General features: G+C 38.6%; 1 non-coding gene across 1 annotated transcript; it reads left to right on the plus strand.

Annotated features, from left to right (window-relative positions):
• Positions 1-17,245: 17,245 nt before the first annotated feature.
• TRNAE-UUC (transfer RNA glutamic acid (anticodon UUC)) lies at positions 17,246-17,318 on the plus strand. Its single transcript has one exon. It is a non-coding gene; the product is annotated as a tRNA-Glu (tRNA).
• The last annotated feature ends 503 nt before the right edge of the window (positions 17,319-17,821 follow it).

Below are 17,821 nucleotides of genomic sequence, written 5' to 3' on the forward strand. Positions count from 1 at the left end.
AAACAAACCACCACAATAAAAATGAGAATAAGAGCCTGATTGAATATATGTATTCTAATAAGAATATAAAAAAAAAAAAAAAAAAAAAAAAAAAAAAAGTCAAGGTCTTGACGACCGTAAGGATACCATAAATTCGGGCATGGTACACACTGTTTTTCGACCATGGATAAATGAGATGTATGGCATCTGAGAATCTGTTATTTAGAAATAAATACAGTCCAGTTGTGCATTCCTCCAGGGAAGATATTAGATCCATTGTTGTTGCTGTGGGGATACTTTCATAGGCATCTTCGAACTTGTCCTCCTTATCATTTTCTCCCTTACTAAATGATGTAAGCCCATCCTCATTATTTTCTCTTTTATTCAGAGGAGGTGACATATTTGTTTCCCCCCTTTAGAAATGAGAAATATCTGAAGTGGAGTGGTGTGGCTGCAATGAGGGTAGCTCCTGCTCTCCTGACTGGGGTCATTTCTTCCACAGCCTGAAGCGTTGCTGTTATAACAGAGGCAAACAAACTAATAGTTGTGAGGTGCAGCACTGGGATATTCTCATCTCTGTCAAACAAAGGGGGAAAAAGGACAATTTTATTTAACTAGAAGATGAATTTCTGAAAAGTTCAAATCATCTGGAATGTACTAAAGAAAACATGCTCTTTTAGAATACTGGGAAGCAAATCCTTTGTAAACCGAAGACCTCTTTTGTTAACCATCCCTCCAGACTATCATTTTCAATAGATCATTCTTTTGTGTATTTGTGTTGTAGAACTGTACTATGACAGCTGTACAAAGAAAGTGAATTCTCTACAGGAAGACCCTGGGGGCAAGAATCTGGTGGGAAAGAAGAATGTATTTGCATAGGTCTCTAGTTAAGACTAGAGGAAGGGGTAAGTTGTCCAGACCAAAGACTAAAGATGATGGGAATTAAAAATCCACCCCATGCTATTCTTAGTACCACTGCTGTGCTTGTATATATTTTCGTAGAAAACTAGGTCTTGATAAAATATTACGGTTAGTTGTATAGGACTCTGGATATGGACAGTGCTGTGTAAACTAGAAAGATTTCCTCGCATTGCTGCAATTAGGAAAAGAACTCAAATGTAATAGTTTTGATCACAGCGTTACTATAGCATCTTGGTAGGAAGGTGGGGTGAGGGTGGGCACAATGGAAAACCAATTCCAACTAGCAAGCTACTTAATATATTCATAATAATACAATAGGTTCAATTAATCTATTTGTAAAAATAGAAACCAGACAAAATACTTCAATCGTAAATTTCACAATGTTTAACAATAATTACAAATACAGTTTAAAATGTACTTTAATTCTGTACTTTTATATTTTAAAAGACAGGAGGGGAAAGTAAAACAGAGGAGAACATTCAAAGGAAAAGAGAGAAAAGCAGAAGAGATGCAGGTTTTTACACAGAGGGAAGAGAGAAGACAGAGGGAAAATAAGTTATATATGAGAAAAAATTAATGGGGGAGGACAGCCTCGAAGATATTATTTTAATAAAGTTGCTTGTTTTTACACCTTAAGGTTTAGTTATGTTTCAGTATTAGCAAATGTAATCACGATTCGTTGAAAAGCTAAGTTAATTACACATTTAACTAAAAGGCTCAGCTCTGAGTGGAAAAGCTCTGAAGCCCATTAAGAGGAAAATTATTCTTGGGACTGCAGTAGTGGCTAGATTAAGGTTGGCTGGAGAAACCTAGATGAGGGCCATATTTAACTCAAGGACAAAGTTTCCTTTCCTCTGGCCTAATGCTTTCAAATTATATTCCCTAGAATCCCTATTCCCCAGCGAAGACAGCTCAAATTTTACTTTTTCTGAAACCTTACCTAAGTCTGTCAGCATAATCACTCTGATGGCATGCTGTATATATCTTTATTAGTATTTATCTCACTGCACTGTAATTATTTATACACCTGCTTTCACCACTGGCCTGGGAGCTTCAAGGCATGATTTGTATTTTATTCAGCATTATATCCCAGTTCTAGTACAATCCCTTGAACAAAGTAGGCATTAATAAATGGTTGCTAAATGGATTCGGGTGCCCACACATCTTTCTAGGAATTTCTTGAAAGCGAGCTGTGAACCTATCTTTCTGCTACTTAATTGCTAGGTTTGCTACTCCCAGAGTCACCATGTTACGCATTAGAGCCTCGGACCTTATTCATCTTATAACTGAAAGTCTGTACTCTTTTACCAACCTCTCCCTATTTCCCTCACCCCCCTTATTCCCTATTCTTAATGTTCCCATAAGGAGACTTTTCTGCTAGAGAAATACTCCTGGCTGGTGGGCCTACTTCTGGCTGGGAGTTGATAGAAGGAACTAGGGAAGTGTCCCTCTATGCCGTCTGAATTCCTTCTTTTGGAAACAGCCTGTGCAAAGTCTGAAAACAAAAAACAGGAAGAGTTTGTTTTCTGCTCTCCAGCTACATGTGGGACCAGGTGGGTAAATTTGTTTAATTAAGGGGTGGCCGCATAAGTTAGCCCGCGTGGCAGCACATCTGAAGTCACAGTAACTATCAACTTAGTCAAAAAGGTCATGTTTTGATTTCCTTCTGCCTCACTCTTGCATCTGTATCTCATTGGTTCTGAACCCAGGGAAGGAAAAGGGATGTTAGTTGCTGACTCTCAAAGCCATCCCCTTCTCCTTCTTCTCTTGTATTTCCTATCTGGATGGTTGACGCCATCATTCACCGCAGACTCTTTTTTTTCCTCCTCCCATATCCATCGGTGACCAAACTCTGGCAAGTTTACTTTGCTGAGTGAGGTGCCTCTCTCTTGTCCTCCAAATCACCCTGGGCATACTTCTTTAACAAGGCTTATCCCTAACGTTAGAAGATGGTAAAATGCAAAGACTGTGAAGTTAGGCTGCTAAGGTGTGAATCCTGACTCTCCCACTCGCTTGGCCTCTGTTTTCTCATCTGAAAATAGGGAATAAGAGTACTTCTACCAAAAAGTGGTTGGGAGAATTAGGTGAATTAATACTTGAAAAGCAGTCAGGATAATATCTGGCATATATAGTAAATACTCAATATATTATTCTATACCCATCCCCCCATAGCCTGGAATATAGTAGGTGCTTACTAAATTTTTAAAATGGGATTTAGGATGCAGACTGCTATGTTTGGGAGTCCCAAAGCTTTTGGTGATAGAGGCAGAGTCATACTCCTATCATTCTTTTGCTTAAAATGCGCTATCTGAAGTGTCTTCTTTACTTCTAACTGCTTGCCTGTGTTTGGAAGGATCACTCTAGTGATTAGGAAAGGCTAATGCTGAGCCAGGAAGATCAGACAGCTAGGGAGCTTGAGTAAGGTAGAGAAGGAAAGTCTGAAGATACAGAAAGGAACAATTCAATAAAAAGGAGGTAGTTGGGGGTGCACAGAGCACAGCTGAAGGGAGGATAAGATGAGAAAAATCTCTTCCACTAACACAGAAGAGTCTTCCTTCCAGTCATTCATTCAGTACATACTTAACTGAACTCTTTCCACATGCTAAGCACTATTCTTGGTGCTGTGCGTACAGCAGTGGACAAAACAAAGACCCTGCTGTTCGGCTTCCCTGGTGGCGATGTGGCTAAGAATCTGCCTGCCAATGCAGGTTCAAGCCCTGGTCAAGGAAGATCCCACATGCCACGGAGAAGCTAAGCCTGTGCACCACAACTACTGAGCCTGCACTCTAGACCCTGCGAGCCACAACTACTGAGCCCACGTGCCACACTTACTGAAGCCCGTGTGCCTAGGGCCCGTGCTCCACAACAAGAGTAATGAGAAGCCTGTGCACCGCAACGAAGAGTAGCCCCCGCTCACGCAACTAAAGAAAGCCCGCACACAGCAACGAAGATGTGACGCAGCCAAAAATAAATAAATTTATTTTAAAAGAAACAAAAACAAAAAAACAAACACCCTGCTGTCATGGAATTAATTTTCTTAGGGAAGAGACATGAGGGACGGACATCGTGATGGGGGGGAAAAGCAATAAATAAATGAATAAAGAGCATGTCAGCTGGGTTCTTTGAGAAGATAAACAAAATTGATAAACCATTAGCCAGACTCATCAAGAAAAAAAGGGAGAAGACTCAAATCAATAGAATTACAAATGAAAAAGGACAAGTAACGACTGACACTGCAGAAATACAAAGGATCATGAGGGATTACTACAAGCAACTCTACGCCAATAAAATGGACAACCTGGAAGAAATGGGTAAATTCTTAGAAATACACAACCTGCAAAGACTGAATAAGGAAGAAATAGAAAATATGAACAGACCAATCACAAGCACTGAAATTGAAACTGTGATTAAAAATCTTCCAACAAACAACAGCCCAGGACCAGATGGCTTCACAGGCGAATTCTATCAAACATTTAGAGAAGAGCTAACACCTATCCTTCTCAAACTCTTCCAAAATATAGCAGAGGCAGAAGCACTCCCAAACTCATTCTACAAGGCCACCATCACCTTGATACCAAAACCAGACAGGGATGTTGCAAAGAAAGAAAACTACAGGCCAATATCACTGATGAACATAGATGCAAAAATCCTCAACAAAATACTAGCAAACAGAATCCAACAGCACATTAAAAGGATCATACACCATGATCAAGTGGGGTTTATTCCAGGAATGCAAGGATTCTTCAATATACGCAAATCAATCAATGTGATAAACCATATTAACAAATTGAAGGAGAAAAACCATATGATCATCTCAACAGATGCAGAGAAAGCCTTTTATTTATTTATTTATTTTTTTGCGGTACGAGGGGCTTTCACTGTTGTGGCCTCTCCTGTTGCAGAGCGCAGGCTCCGGATGCGCAGGCTCAGCAGCCATGGCCCACGGGCCCAGCCGCTCCGCGGCATGTGAGCATTTCCACTAAGGTCAGGAACAAGACAAGGTTGCCCACTCTCACCACTCTTATTCAACATAGTTTTGGAAGTTTTAGCCACAGCAATCAGAGAAGAAAAGGAAATAAAAGGAATCCAAATCGGAAAAGAAGAAGTAAAGCTGTCACTGTTTGCAGATGACATGATACTATACATAGAGAATCCTAAAGATGCTACCAGAAAACTACTAGAGCTAATCAATGAATTTGGTAAAGTAGCAGGATACAAAATTAATGCACAGAAATCTCTGGCATTCCTATATACTAATGATGAAAAATCTGAAAGTGAAATCAAGAAAACACTCCCATTTACCATTGCAACAAAAAGAATAAAATATCTAGGAATAAACCTACCTAAGGAGACAAAAGACCTGTATGCAGAAAATTATAAGACACTGATGAAAGAAATTAAAGATGATACAAACAGATGGAGAGATATACCATGTTCTTGGATTGGAAGAATCAACATTGTGAAAATGACTCTACTACCCAAAGCAATCTATAGATTCAATGCAATCCCTATCAAACTACCACTGGCATTTTTCACAGAACTAGAACAAAAAATTTCACAATTTGTATGGAAACACAAAAGACCCCGAATAGCCAAAGCAATCTTGAGAACAAAAAATGGAGCTGGAGGAATCAGGCTGCCTGACTTCAGACTATACTACAAAGCTACAGTAATCAAGACAGTATGGTACTGGCACAAAAACAGAAAGATAGATCAATGGAATAGGATAGAAAGCCCAGAGATAAACCCATGCACATATGGTCACCTTATCTTTGATAAAGGTGGCAGGAATATACAGTGGAGAAAGGACAGCCTCTTCAATAAGTGGTGCTAGGAAAACTGGACAGGTACATGTAAAAGTAGGAGATTAGATCACTCCCTAACACCATACACAAAAATAAGCTCAAAATGGATTAAAGATCTAAACGTAAGGCCAGAAACTATCAAACTCTTAGAGGAAAGCACAGGCCGAACACTCTATGACATAAATCACAGCAAGATCCTTTTTGACCCACGTCCTAGAGAATTGGAAATAAAAACAAAGATAAACAAATGGGACCTAATGAAACTTAAAAGCTTTTGCACAGCAAAGGAAACCATAAACAAGACCAAAAGACAGCCCTCAGAATGGGAGAAAATATTTGCAAATGAATCAACTGACAAAGGATTAATCTCTAAAATTTACAGGCAGCTCATGCAGCTCAATAACAAAAAAATAAACAACCCAATCCAAAAATGGGCAGAAGACCTAAATAGACATTTCTCCAAAGAAGATATACAGACTGCCAACAAACACATGAAAGAATGCTCAACATCATTAATCATTAGAGAAATGCAAATCAAAACTACAATGAGATATCATCTCACACCGGTCAGAACGGCCATCATCAAAAAATCTAGAAACAATAAATGGTGGAGAGGGTGTGGAGAAAAGGGAACACTCTTGCACTGCTGGTGGGAATGTGAATTGGTACAGCCACTATGGAGAACAGTATGGAGGTTCCTTAAAAAACTACAAATAGACCTACCGTATGACCCAGGAATCCCACTACTGGGCATACACCCTGAGAAAACCAAAATTCAAAAAGAGTCATGTACCAAAATGTTCATTGCAGCTCTATTTACAATAGCCCGGAGATGAATCAACCTAAGTGCCCATCATCAGATGAATGGATAAAGAAGATGTGGCACATATATACAATTGGAATATTACTCAGCCATAAAAAGAAACGAAATTGAGCTATTTGTAATGAGGTGGATAGATCTAGAGTCTGTCATACAGAGTGAAGTAAGTCAGAAAGAGAAGGACAAATACCGTATGCTAACACATATATATGGAATTTAAGAAAAAAAAATGTTATGAAGAACCTAGGGGTAAAACAGGAATAAAGACAGAGACCTACTGGAGAACAGACTTGAGGATATGGGGAGGGGGAAGGGTGAGGTGTGTTAGGGCGAGAGAGAGACATGGACATATATATACTAACAAACGTAAGGTAGATAGCCAGTGGGAAGCAGCCGCATGGCACAGGGAAACCGGCTCGGTTCTGCTTTGTGACCACCTGGAGGGGTGGGATAGGGAGGGTGGGAGGGAGGGAGACGCAAGAGGGAAGAGATATGGGAACATATGTATATGTACAGCTGATTCACTTTGTTATAAAGCAGAAAGTAACACACCAGTGTAAAGCAATTATACCCCAATAAAGCTGTTAAAAATATATATAGCATGTCAGCTGTTGACATATGCTAGAGGAAGAATAAAACAGGTTAAGACAGAATAAAGAATTTAGAGACGGATGAGGTGTGAGGTACTTGCTAGTATATGGTGGGGAGCCAGGAAAGGTCTCCCTGATAAGGTGAAATTTGAGCAGAGATGTAGAAGATGTGAGGGTCTCTTGATTTCTTCTTTCAGTCTAAGATAAGTGAACATCTTGTGTGCTCCTATGATGCCCTGTGCTTACCTCTATCACAGCACTTGATATATATATTTTTTCAAGTGTCTGTCTTCTGACTGCATCTTTTATATCTGTCTTCATCACAGAGTACAATGACTGGCACTTAGTCATTAACCTAAATGAATATTTATCACATGGCTATAACAGGTTTCAATTCACATATACTAAGATAAATTCAGGATGAAGAAATCAATCAACTGTTAAAACTGTAAGTGTCTGCACAGACATAGAGAAGAGACTTGTGGATGCCAAGGGGGATGTGGGGTGGGGGAGGAATGGATTGGGAGTTTGGGATTAGCAGATACAACTACATATAGAATGGATAAACAACAAGGTCCTACTGTTTAGCACAGGGAACTATATTGAATATCCTGAGAGAAACCATAATGGAAGATAATGTAAAAAAGAATATATATATTTATATATATGTATAACTGAATCACTCTGCTGTACAGAAATTAACACAATATTGTAAATCAACTATACTTCAATTTAAAAAAATTTGAAAAAAAGAAAGAAAAAGCTAAACTTGTAGCAACAGAGGGTAGAATGGTGGTTACCAGAGGATGGGAGGTAGGGGAATTGGAGAAATGTTTAAGAGTATAAACTTGCAACTGGTAGATAAATAAATCCTGGCGATCTAATGCACAGCATAATGATTAGCGTCAACAATATTGCATTATAAACTTCAAGGTGTCTGAGAAACTAGATCTTAATTGTTCTCACCACAAAATAGGAATGATAATTATGTGACATGACAGACATGTGGTAATCACACTGCAATATGTAAATATATCAAATCAACTTATAAATCTTAAACTTATACAATGTTATATGTCAATTACCTATCAATTAAAAATGTAAGCTTCTGAAAAAAACTATAAGAGTCTGGAAAATTTAACAGTGAACACAAATAATTGAAGTCCTTAATAAGGTAAGAGTTCCTATGAATCAGTAAGATAGAAGAAACACTCCAACAGAAAAATCAGCAAGCGACATAAACAAATTGCCAGTGAGCATAATGTTCAGTCTCACTGTAAATCAACAAAATACAAATGAAAAAAATACCCATTAAAAAATCAAACTTGGCAGATAAAAAATTTATAACATCCAATATTAATGAAGGTGCAAAGAACCAAATATCCTTGTGTGTTACTTGGTGGGTGTATAAATGGCTATAACCCTTTTGGAGAGCTACTTGGCAACATGTTTTAAAGCTTTTATATTTTTTTATACTCTTTGATCCAGTAATTTCACTTATGGAATTATTCTAAAGAAATAATCAGGGATATGCATTTATACAAGTTGTATACACTTCAGCATTATTTATAATATAAAAAAATGAAAACAATCTAAATTTCTTACAACAAAGGATACCCATACAATGGAATACCATGCAAATATTATAAGGTTGTAGAATACTGAATGACTTGGAAAATTGTTTATGGTATAATATACCATATTAGTCAGGGTTCTCCAGAGAAACAAAACCAATACCAAATATCTGACAGCATAGTAAACATATAAAGGCCATATATGACAAACCCACAGCAAGCATCATACTCAATGGTGAAAAGCTGAAAGCATTTCCTCTAAGATCAGGAACAAGACAAGGATGCCCACTCTTGCCACTTTTATTCAACATAGTTTTGGAAGTCCTAGCCACAGCAATCAGAGAAGAAAAAGAAATAAAAGGAATCCAAATTGGAAAGGAAGAAGTCAAACTGTCACTGTTTGCAGATGACATAATACATAAAAAGTCCAAAAGATGTCACCAGAAAACTACTAAATCTCATCAATGAATTCAGTAAAGTTGCAGGATGCAAAATTAATATACAGAAATCTGCTGCATTTCTAAACAGTAACAATGAACTACCAGAAAGAGAAATTAAGAAAACAATCCCATTTACCATTGCATCAAGAAGAATAAAATATCTAGGAATAAACCTACCTAAGGAGGTAGAAGACCTATACTCAGAAAACTAGAAGACACTGATGAAATAAATTGAAGATGACACAAACTGATGGTAAGATATGCCATGTTCTTGGATTGGAAGAATTAATATTGTTAAAAATGATCATACTACCCAAGGCAATCTACAGATTCAATTCTATCCTTATCAAAATACCAGTGGCATTTTTCACAGAACTGGAACAAATAATTTTAAAATTTGTATGGAAACATAAAAGACCCAAACAGCCAAAACAGTCTTGAGAAAAAAGAACAGAGCTGGAAGAATCACAATCCCTGACTTCAGATTATACTACAAAGATACAGTCATCAAAACAGTATGGTACTGGGACTTCCCTGGTGGCGCAGTGGTTAAGAATCCGCCTGCCAATGCAGGGGACACGGGTTCGAGCCCTGCTCCGGGAAGATCCCACATGCCACGGAGCAACTAAGCCCATGCGCCACGACTGAGCCTGCGCTCTGCAGCCCACGAGCCACAACTATTGAAGCCCATGCACCTAGAGCCCATGCTCCGCAACAAGAGAAGCCACCAAAATGAGAAGCTCACACACCACAACAAAGAGTAGCCTCTGCTCACCGCAACTAGAGAAAGCCCACATGCAGCAATGAAGACCCAACACAGCCAAATAACAAACTAACTAAATTAATTAATTAATTAATAATAAAAAAAGAAAAACAGGGACTTCCCTGGTGGTGCAGTGGTTGAGAATCTGTCTGCTAATGCAGAGGACATGAGTTCAAGCCCCGGTCTGGGAAGATCCCACATGCCGCGGAGCAACTAAGCCCATGTGCCACAACTACTGAGCCTGCACTCTAGAGCCCACGAGCCACAACTACTGAGCCCACGTGCCACAACTACTGAAGACCATGCGCCTAGAGCCCGTGTTCTGCAACAAGAGAAGTCACCACAATCAGAAGCCCACGCACCACAATGAAGAGTAGCCCCCGCTCGCTGCAACTAGAGAAAGCCCACACGCAGCAACAAAGACCCAATGCAGGAAAAAAAAAAACAACTCAAAAAAACCCAGTATGGTACTGGCACAAAAACAAACATACAGATCAGTGGAACAGAATAGAGAACCCAGAAATAATCCCATGCATTTATTGTCAATTAATCTATGACAAAGGAGGAAGACTATACAATGGAGAAAAAGTAGTCTCTTCAATAAGTGGTGCTGGGAAAACAGGACAGCTACATGTAAAAGTATGAAATTAGAACATTCTCTAACATCATATACAAAAAACAAACTCAAAATGGATTAAAGACCTAAATGTAAGACCAGATACCATAAAACTGCTAGAGGAAAACATAGGCAAATCTAGAAAAATGGTACAGATACCTGTTTGCAGAAATAGAGACACAGACATAGAGAACAAATGACACCAAGGGGAGGAAGGGGGCTGGGATGAACTGGGAGATTGGGATTGACATATATACACTAATATGTATAAAATAGATAACTAATGAGAACCTGCTGTATAGCACAGGGAACGCTACTTAGTGCTCTGTGGTGACCTAAATGGGAAGGAAATCCAAAAAAGAGGGAATTTATGTATACATATGGCTGATTCACTTCACTGTACAGTGGAAACTAACACAATATTGTAAAACAACTATACCGAAATTAAAAATAAATAAATAAAACAAGAAGTGATGACACACACACACACAAAAAAAAAGAAAGAAAAAATATAGGCAGAACACTCTTTGACATAAATCGCAGCAGTATTTTTTTGGAGCCACCTCCTGAAGTAAATGAAATAAAAGCAAAAATAAACAAATGGGACCTAATTAAACTTAAAGCTTTTGCACAGCAAAGGAAACCACTGATAAAACTAAAAGACAACCTACTGAATGGGAGAAAATATCTGCAAGTGATATGACTGATAAGGGGTTAATATCCAACATATATTAACAGCTCATACAACTCAACATAAAAAAAACCAAACAACCCAATTTAAAAAATGGGCAGAAGACCTGAATAGACATTTTTCCAAAGAGGAAATGCAGATGGCCAGCAGTCACATGAAAAAATGCTCAACATTGCTAGTCATTGGGGAAATGCAAATCAAAATCACAATGAGATATCACCTCATATCTGTCAGAATGGCATCATCAAAAAGAACACAAATAAATGTTGGCAAGGATGAGGAGAAAAGGGAAGCCTGGTACATCACTGGTGTGAATGTAAATTGGTGCAGCCACTATGGAAAACAGTATGGCGGTTTCTCAAAAAACTGAAAACAGAACTACCATATGACCCAGCAATTCCACTCCTGGCTATATATATATTTTTTTTGGGGGGGGGTACGTGGGCCTCTCACTGCTGTGGCCTCTCCTGTTGTGGAGCACAGGCTCTGGACGCGCAGGCTCAGTGGCCATGGCTCACGGGCCCAGCCTCTCCGCGGCATGTGGGATCTTCCCGGACCGGGGCACGAACCCGTGTCCCCTGCATCGGCAGGCGGACTCTCAACCACTGTGCCACCAGGGAATCCCCTGGCTATATATTTGAAAAAAACAAGAACACTAATTCAAGAGACACATGCACCCCAATATTCATAGCAGCAGGATTTACAATTGCCAAGATATGGAAGCAACCTAAGTGTCCATCAACAGATGAATGGATAAAGAAGATGTGATGTGATACACGCACACACACAATGGAATACTACTCAGCCAAAAAAGAATGAAATGTTGTCATTTGCAGCAACATGGATGGAGTTGGAGGGCATTATGCTAAGTGAAATAAGTCAGACAGAGAAAGGCAAGTACTGTATGCTATCACTTTTATGTGGAATCTAAAAAATAACAACAAACTAGTGAATATAACAAAAAAGAAGCAGATTCACAGACACAGAGAACAAACTAGTGGTTACCAGTGGGGAGAGAAAAGCGGGGAGGTATAAAATAAACTACAAGGATATACTGTACAACATGGGGAATATACAATATAGTTTTACATTAACTATAAGTGAAGTTTAACCTTTAAAAATTGTGAATCACTATATTGTAATCTGTACCTTATATAATATTGTACATCAACTATACTTCAATTAAAAAATAATTTTAAAAATTCTAGGATAGAGTTTTTGTTGTTGTTGCTTTAAATACCAACGGTGTCCTACAGAAAAATGGTAGTACATCTGCAGGTTTCACAGGCACATTTTTATAACATAAAACAAATGTTTCACTGCAACTCTCAGAGTTGATAAAAAGCCAAAACAAGTTACTTTTAGGGAGGCAGTATGGCTCAAAAGAAAGCTGTATGGACTGAGAGAATCAGAGGTTCTGATTTATTTGGACCTAAATAGCTGTATAACCTTGGGAAAATAATTTGTAAATATTAATTGATCAACAACCATGTGAAATAGTTTCTTAGTAGAATTCATTAATGCTACAAATATTACGGAGAAACTAGTACTCCACAGGCCACACACAACGCCAGACAGTAGGAATGTATCAGTGAGTAAAACAAAGTCCCTGCCCTTCTGGATCTCACACTGTGAGAGACTCTCACAGAATAAATGAAGAGGTCAGAGGTGAGAAGAGCTATGAAGGAAAATAAAGGTGAGTAAACTGTATAGAGAGTGCGGGAGAAGCGCATATTATAATGTTGAAGCACTATTACACAAGTACTATATTTGCTTAAAAAAACACAAAATCTTCAAACAATACAGAAGACTATGCTGTACAGTTAAACGATGAAGGCTCCTTTCTTCTTCAACCAAATTCCACTTCCCAGAGGCAACCACAGTTAACAGTTTGGGAATATACATATTAATGCTAGAGTCTTCCCATATTAACTATCCCGTTTAATTCCCCCGTTACTACTTCCACTTAAGATATTTATATTTATTTATTTATATTTAAGATTACATTTAATTTTTTATTATAAGTAATATAGGTCATAACAGAAAAATTTTTTAAAATAACCAAAACTCATGTAAACTACATTCATAATACCACCCACCCACAGATAGCATCATTAAAACCTCCATTTTCTTCTGTGAAATCTTGAGCCTAGAATGACAAGTATAGTCACATGTTCCAATTAACACTACTAAACAGTGATTCTCAGTTCAAACTTGGAATTCGTCTGTCTCCAAGCCTCTCACTTTAAAAAGAAAAATTATAGAAAACTGTAAAATACAGAAAAATAAAATAAGAAAACTTAAATTACTTTTATTAATGATTTATTTTTACAAAACCAGAATTATTCTGTGCATGCACATTGTTTTGAAATCTGCTTTCCTACTTAACTATATACCATTAACATTTTTCTGACATTAAAGTCTTATACAATGTGGGGTTTTTTTAAGTAAATTTTAAAAATATTTATTTATTTATTCATTTATTTAATTTTTGGCTGCATTGGGTCTTCACTGCTGCACGCGGGCTTTCTCTAGCTGCAGTGAGCGGGGGCCACTCCTCACTGCTGGGTGCAGGCTTCTCATTGTGGTAGCCTCTCCTGCTGCAGAGCTCAGGCTCTAGGCGCGCGGGCCCCAGTAGTTGTGGCTCGCGGGCTCAGAGCGCAGGCCCAGCAGCTGTGGCGCACGGGCCTAGCTACTCCGCGGCATGTGGGATCCTCCCGGACCAGGGCCCAAACCCGTGTCCCCTGCATTGGCAGGCGGACTCCCAACCACTGCGCCACCAGGGAAGCCCCTACAATGTGGTTTTTAATGGCCATAAATATGTAACAAATTTATGTGCCATAACATTTAACCAATCCCTTTATGTTTGATTTTCAAGCTATTTCCAATTTTTGACATTATAAATAAGATCCTACCAACATTTTTGCATATAAATCTTTATGCATATCTATGATTAATTCTAGAATGAATTCTAGGAAATAAGATTGCTGGGCCAAAATATATGTACAATTTAATAATTTTAAAACATTGCCAAACTGACCCCCTCAAATGTATTATTTCACATTCCCATTAGTGTGTGTAAGTGCCAATCTCACTGCACTCCTGACAAAAATAGCATGTTGTGTTAGTTTGCATTTTTGGTAAGGTTAGACATTTTTTCTTTTTTAAAAAAAATTTTTTAAAATTTATTTATTTATTAGTTTTGGCTGTGTTGGGTCTTCGTTTCTGTGCAAGGGCTTTCTCTAGTTGCGGCGAGTGGGGGCCACTCTTCATCGCGGTGTGCGGGCCTCTCACTATCGTGGCCTCTCTTGTTGTGGAGCACAGGCTCCAGACGCACAGGCTCAGTAGTTGTGGCTCACGGGCCTAGTTGCTCCGCAGCATGTGGGATCTTCCCAGACCAGGGTTCGAACCCGTGTCCCCTGCATTGGCAGGCAAGTTCTCAACCACTGTGCCACCAGGGAAGCCCTCTTCTTTTTAAAATTTTCTTACTGTCTGCTTTTTTCTCAATTTTTGGGGGGATTAAGTCATGCTTTGCTCTTTACTAGAGATTCGAGATTCTTGATAGATTCTTGAATTTGGGGAGCTAGATAGATCTGAAAAAATTGGGGGGATGGAGGGGACAAACTCTTTCTATCAAGAAAACACATGAGATTTAAAAAAAAATTATCCTCAGCATCCTTTCATTTAAAAAAAAATTGGGGGGAGGAGCACTTTACCAGAAAAAAAAAAAAAAGAAAGACATAGTCACAAAATAAAGGATGGTTTTTCCCAAGAAAGAGTGGTTGGCAATAGTTTATATTTTTCTGAGATGGGAAAAATTTTCATCGAAGTTCAGACAGACTGACAGTCTTTGTAGCAGGATTTGGGAACACTGCACTCATCATGCTGCAATTCTAGGTCTTAGTCTCATTTGAAAAATGAGGTGGTTAGACTAGTGATCTAACAAAAGTCCTCCTATCTCTGAATTTCAAGCCATTTCTTTCATATGCAGTTTTAACTTAATTATCTATTTGAGAGTTACAGTGTATGTATCCATTTGTCATAAGGTTTGAAGTAGATTTTATGTGCTTAAAATTTTTTTTAATTTTTTTATTTTTGTGGGCGTGCTGCTTTCGGGATCTTAGCTCCCCGACCAGGGATCGAACCTAGGCCCCCAGCAATGGAAGGACTGAGTCCTAACCACTGGACCGCCAGAGAAGTCCCTATTTGTTTTTCTGTTTTTTTTTTTTAAGTATACCTAATCTCATAGATATTAGCCTCCAAGACTAAATTTTGTAATAAAAGTGACAATTTCCACATTGCTCCTGAACACATATCTCCCTATTCCACAGGAAAATACCGTTGCACAGAACCCTTAAGAACGTTTCAGCATGTGATTTTGGGATTCCTGGGGATTTACTTTTCATGAAGAAACTTTCTTTTTCTGAGTTTTTGTGTTATATGTGTCAGATTATTTTTCTCTGTGTGGACTGGGTCAAAGAAGAAAAGTGACAATTTCCCTTACTGAAGTCATTGAGTGAAGACACAAAAACATCTTAGGAGTGGCCACTTAAGGCTGGTCATCACCACGTTGCGGAGTTTCTTCCCCAGCTTTGATGAAACTTCAATTTCGTCCATGCACTGGATCATATCAAATTTTTAGCAAATGACAAAGATTAGTCAACCTACTGCTACTCCTCCTACTACTAACATTTATTGAACACTCAGTGTGTGCTAGACACCGTGCAATGTTATATACTTGGTTTACCTCATCCTATCCTAACAATGACTCTCTGAAATAGGTACTATTATTAAACCTCATTTTGCAGATAAGGAAGCTGAAGTATCAGGAGATAAAAAAACTTGGTTAAGGGGCTTCCCTGGTGGCGCAGTGGTTGAGAGTCCGCCTGCCGATGCAGGGGACACGGGTTCGTGCCCCGGTCTGGGAGGATCCCGCATGCCGGAGATAAAAAAACTTGGTTAAGGGGCTTCCCTGGTGGCGCAGTGGTTGAGAGTCCACCTGCCGATGCAGGGGACACGGGTTCGTGCCCTGGTCCAGGAAGATCCCACATGCCGTGGAGTGGCTGGGCCCGTGAGCCATGGCCGCTGAGCCTGCGCGTCCAGAGCCTGTGCTCCGCAATGGGAGAGGCCACAACAGTGAGAGGCCCACATACCGAAAAAAAAAAAAAAAAAACTTGGTCAAGGGTAGGCAGCTATTAAACCGTCAAACCCAACTCTGCCACTCTCCATAAGCTTATGCTCTTCATCATTACACTATCCATTTCTCCTAAGAAAAGGATTTATGAACTAAAATTATTTTTATTAATTTACAATACAAGATATTCATTTCCAGGGACTAGTAGCTCACTATCAAAACATCAAACAAAGTCGAGTCAATGGTGTTGCACAGTATTTCTCTAAGTACAGCTGAGAGGTGGTCAATAACATAGATTCGCTCCTTCCAAGATAGTGCTAAGTGCTAAACTCAAAGTCTAAGGTAGTCTAGCTCTCTCTAATTAAGACACCAAGCTGATCAAGTCCCTTTCATTAATACTCTTCCTTTAGAGAAGGAACAACACAAGTGATTGTTTTAGGGCTTGATAATGTTACAGTTTCTCACTTTTTAATAAAATCAGGCATTCCTCAGAAAGCCTCCCTCTTCCTGGATTGCTTTACATGCCTAAACCATCCATTTAGGTAATATTTGTATCAGTGGATCACTCTTGCATCACAATTTTTCCTAGTTTACTCCTTGCAGTTGGTCAAAGCACTGGTGCTCTTTAACTGTTGCTCCCCTCTTCCTCCTATATACTTCAGTACTGACTGCAGTCCAGTACTTGGCTAATGAGAAGTTAATTTCTTTACCCAATATGAAAGACTTACAAACATGCCTCTAATAATTTTTCCTTCCCAGAATTTAAAAGTATTCTAGAGGGAATAGAAGAGTATGAAATGTTGAAACAAGAAAAGGAAGTTGTGGTTGAACATAGCTGTTTGGATTGACCTACAGTACAAACATACACAGAACATACATAAATACATATTAAAAGAATAGTGTTGGGGGAATTCCTGGGTAGTCCAGTGGTTAGGACGCCGCACTTTCACTGCTGAGGGCCCAGGTTCAATCCCTGGTTGGGGAACTAAGATCCCGGAAGCCTTGAGGCAAAAAAACAAAACAAAACAAAAACTACCGTTGGTAACACTATTCTAATATAGACTGTTTTTTATACTAAAAAGTAATACATGTGCAAAAGGTCTAAACTTGTTTTTCTTGTTTTAAAGTTTTCACATTCAAGCTAAAATGGAGACAATGACTTAAAGTGAAACTAAAAATAAAGTAAGATTAAACGTGAGTCTTTAATGCTCCTCTGGAAATAGTGAATCTAGGAAATGCAGATAAAATTTGAAAGCTGCAGCTTTCAAAAGAATTACCCCTCCCTTCATAAACTAATAATATTATCAATATTTAACAACAGAAACTTAAGAATTATTCAATGGATATTAGGAAATATTAGGATATTTGTTGAATTGAATTAGATAACTTTCACATTCAAACTGAATCTGGAAATGTAACATTAATTTAACCCAAAATTCTAGAGGCAGAAATTTAGTATGTGAAACTGATTTCAAAAGAATCAGCAGG

Source organism: Lipotes vexillifer, unplaced genomic scaffold (genome assembly GCF_000442215.2).
Source record: "Lipotes vexillifer unplaced genomic scaffold, Lipotes_vexillifer_v1.1 scaffold278, whole genome shotgun sequence".
Lineage (NCBI taxonomy): Eukaryota > Metazoa > Chordata > Mammalia > Artiodactyla > Lipotidae > Lipotes > Lipotes vexillifer.